Genomic DNA, 5,175 nt, shown 5'->3' with positions numbered 1-5,175 from the left:
TTTTCAGTGTTTAATCGAATAAGGTTAAACACAACTATTACTATTTAATACCCCTGTATTAACTCTGCACTGGCATACATTCCCTCCCCTGTTGAAAAAAAAGTGTACGTGTGTTAATGAACTTAGTTCGACAATTCTAAAAAAATACACTGGTTAAGGGCTGGTTCATTAGGAAATATATGAAATGATATTCACATTATGTAAGTAATGAAGAAAATGAATGAACGGCTAAGCCAGGCTTGAATTCTAAAGAAGTAACGCTTATAGAATGGTTTAAATGTAAAAAAATCCTAAAACTCCACTTTAGATGGGGATACTCTTCAGGGGAACTAGCTAAACAGGACTTTATTTAACCTATCAAAGAAAAATACACATTCAGAAAGGATTCTTGCTTTGCTTGAATTTCCCGAGGCTTTAAGTATTTTGGCCTGTCTCTGGCAGTCCGAGCAAACGGGGTTTGACCGCATATCTGAAAATTGTGATATGTTTAAGCATAAAAAATATAGTTCCAAAATAAAAATAAATAAAAGTTCTGCCTGCAGTTGGGCTCGACCCTGTTTTCCTTTTTAAAACAATAGTCAGTTTGGTTCTGAATTTGGTATGATTATTTTAACACATCGCGAATACGTTTATAGGACATACAATTAAAACATGTTAACTTGTGGGACTTAAGGAAAATTGGTCGTATTGTTTAATTTGTTCAAAAATGACCAGAGGCCCGGCCAAAGACGTAATACATGTTCAAACATAATTTATGGCTTATACAGCTTTTATAAAAAAATGTCCATTAGTGTGTTACCTTTATCATGAGATCTTTTAAAAGTTTATTTTGTGTGTGTGCAAACACTCTCTTTCGCCAGTGAGGGAGATGAGAAGAAAACTTATTTTTCATTTTGCTTTTTATAATTTCTAGCTTTTTTTCTAAATGGAAAATGGTTACTATGACAACTAATCTAGTATTTCACGGATCAAGTTGAAAATATCTCTTTCTAAAAAATGATTCCAGTTTAAAATATACTTTCGGTAAAATATTAAATTCCCCATTTATATCATAAAAAGACCTGATGTTAAAGTCGGTGATTAGTATTGACGTATTTTTATACGCAATGGAGGAATAAAACATTTATCTATCCATCTACAGCATCGATCCACAGAAAACACATTCTTTCCTTAGTCTGGTTCCCTGCTTACTGATATACTTATAGTGTCCACAGGGCGCCGCCATTATTGGTCTTTGCCTGACCCGATAACGATAATGTTAGGGGAAGGAACTCCAGACTATTTTTTCCTGTGCTTAAACCAGTACTGAGTAGACCATTGTCCAAGTCATGTCTTAAATGTCGAGCACCAAACAGGGAGCTACTCATTCGAGCACCAACAAGGGAGCTACTCATTCGAGCACCAACCAGGGAGCTACTCATTCGAGCACCAACCAGGGAGCTACTCATTCGAGCACCAACCAGGGAGCTACTCATTCGAGCACCAACCAGGGAGCTACTCATTCGTTGCGTTGTGAGCATAGGAACTAAAAGCTCAAATTATGGAGTAGCGGTACTCTTTGAAGTCGAAACGATGCGGTAGTGACCTTTAACTTATGAATTCCTTAAAGAGACACTCGTATTTAAAACCAATACATACACATGTATTACAGTCATAAACTTATGAACTAATCTACTGACCGAATTTAATATGGCTGACTAGGGTCACAGGTAAGACACAAACAAATAACTAAATTGATCTACGAAGTATTATATTGGGACAAACATTCATTCAAAAAAATCAAAACAAATTGTACATAATATATTTTCGTGCTCAATTTGAGGAAAAAACATGTGATGTAATGTTACATTAACATTCTGTTTTTCTCCTTCTTATAATGATAGTTTTCTGACAAAGGTGTTCTACTTCTGACTTGGTTGGTTTTCTTGTGGTAAAGTTGATCTTCTTCTGATAAAATAAGCCTTCTGCTGCTGGTCCAGTTAATATTTGTTAATTTGTTTTTGTTGATAAAAAGTTAGACGGTCTAGTAAAAGTTCATGTGGAGTTGACTTTGAATATATTACTTGTTGTCAGGTGAAACATCAGGAGCAAAAAGCCGCTTATGCACCAGTCAGTTGTAACCACGGCAACCAGGTCCGGGGGTATACCGGGTATAGCCGGGGAAATGGACAGTGTTTTTACCTTCCAGGTGGCCCCGCAGTGCCGGATGAATGCGGTGGTTTTGTGGCACCCTGGCCTCAGTTAGGTTCCCTGGGGTGCTGGGGCATTTGACGGGGATTTTACCAGTCGATCCCACAGGGCGGTGATTTTACCCGGGCTTGGCTGGACCGAAAGTTAAAGTCCCCGGTATTCTCCGCACTTGGGGGGATGGGGGGGGGGTGTCGTGGTTACAATTGACTGATGCATTACAGTGATGCAGTGGCTTATATACTCACAAAAGCTTAGCTCAGCATTGAACAAGTTACCACACTGATAAGCCTAATGTTCATGTCTCCAAAATATGTTAATTAGTGTTTCCATAAAATCACAAAATATTCATCAAACTATATACACAATAAGTAAATATATTTACTCATAAGATAAATGCAATTATTGATAAACGAATTCGTTTCTAAAGTGATCTGAAATATGATGAACACCAAATAAATATTAGAAGGGATAACCCAACACTTAAATGTGTAAACAAGACTGGTGCATTATTGGTTAGGCAAACTATAAATTACAAGAAAGTGTTTGGATTAAGAAATTCTTATGATCAAAAAGCAATTATGAAAAACAATGCAACACTTGAATCATGCCAAACATATGAACAATTATAATAATTACACAAAATTAAGCAAGTTTTTTGCAATTTAACCTACTAAATTATATAGTTACAACCAAATGTTCAGTTAAACCCCGTTGGCTCGATTTATTCGTTGGCTCGAACTGGATATAAAGGACCAATTTCTATATCTGTAAGCATTATCGTTTGGCTCGAACTCCTCGAGGCTCGAGATAATTTTGCCGGTCCCTGGGAGCTCGAGCCAATGGGGCTCGACTGTAATTACTTTAAGCTTGTTTAACATTTTTGATTGTCTTAAATCCAATCATTCGGAGCTCCTCCATTTTATCGAAAACAGCATCGGAAGTATGCCGGTACATCAGTAGAAGTAGTTCGTAAAATTTTGAATTATATCATTAATTAAATGTAGTGTTTTAGCTTGTATTTGTTGATATCTTAGTTTAAATTGATTGCCAGTGAAGTGTAGTAATGCAAACATAATTAAGATTACTTCGCAATTTACTTGCAGCGGACTAACAGTGTACCGATTTCTGACATCGTAAACTGTCCATATACATCCGAGGTTGTTTTCGATAAAAATGGCCGAGAAGCTCCGAATAAAATCCAATCACAGAATTGAAACTAAAGGAATGCGCCTTGAAGCGTTTTCAATTGTATTTAACATTGGTCATGTTTAAAGGCACAATGATCACGGCAAAAATTTACACCAACCATGATATGACACAGCAATGCAACATACACCAAACATGATATAACACAGTAATGCAACACACACCAACCATGATATAACACCGCAATCCAACACACACCAACCATGATATGACACCGCAATCCAACACACACCAACCATGATGTAACACAGCAATCCAACACACACCAACCATGATATAACACCGCAATCCAACACACACCAACCATGATATAACACCGCAATCCAACACACACCAACCATGATGTAACACAGCAATCCAACACACACCAACCATGATATAACACCGCAATCCAACACACACCAACCATGATGTAACACAGCAATCCAACACACACCAACCATGATATAACACCGCAATCCAACACACACCAACCATGATATAACACCGCAATCCAACACACACCAACCATGATATAACACCGCAATCCAACACACACCAACCATGATATAACACCGCAATCCAACACACACCAACCATGATGTAACACAGCAATCCAACACACACCAACCATGATGTAACACAGCAATCCAACACACACCAACCATGATATAACACCGCAATCCAACACACACCAACCATGATATAACACAGCAATCCAACACACACCAACCATGATATAACACCGCAATCCAACACACACCAACCATGATGTAACACAGCAATCCAACACACACCAACCATGATATAACACCGCAATCCAACACACACCAACCATGATATAACACCGCAATCCAACACACACCAACCATGATATAACACCGCAATCCAACACACACCAACCATGATATAACACCGCAATCCAACACACACCAACCATGATATAACACCGCAATCCAACACACACCAACCATGATATAACACCGCAATCCAACACACACCAACCATGATATAACACCGCAATGTAACATACACCAACCATGATATAACACCGCAATGTAACACACACCAACCATGATATAACACCGCAATGTAACACACACCAACCATGATATAACACCGCAATGTAACACACACAAACCATGATATAACACGTCAATGCAACACACACCAGCCATGATATAACACCGCAATGTAACACACACCAACCATGATATAACACCGCAATGTAACACACACCAACCATGATATAACACCGCAATGCAACATACACCAACCATGATATAACACCGCAATGTAACATACACCAACCATGATTATAACACCGCAATGTAACATACACCAACCATGATATAACACCGCAATGTAACATACACCAACCATGATTATAACACCGCAATGCAACACACACCAACCATGATATACAATGTACATTTCATAACTTACAAAATAATGTCATTTGTAAATGTTAAGGGAACCGTCTCGGCACGGTCAACGATAAATTTGTAAAAACTTACAGAGATTTTAAAACCTTAAACTATTCCAAACATTTATCAACAAAGGTTTACTTTTATTCGGCCTCATGATAAGATAAAAACCATAACAGTTCAGAACAATATTAAAGGGTAATTAGCATCGCGTTTTGATCAGGGAGGTTGTATTCGACTCGTGTCGATTTGTGCAGATACGGATTTCACGAGACGCAAGCCGAGTGAAATTAAAATCTGCATTTATCCTCGAGTTTCAGAGTCGAATACGACATTCCGAATAAAACGCAGTTCTAATAACCCTTTTATTATT

Source organism: Mya arenaria, chromosome 7, assembly GCF_026914265.1.
Source record: "Mya arenaria isolate MELC-2E11 chromosome 7, ASM2691426v1".
Classification (NCBI taxonomy): Eukaryota; Metazoa; Mollusca; class Bivalvia; order Myida; family Myidae; genus Mya; species Mya arenaria.
Note: the sequence above shows the minus strand (reverse complement) of the source record.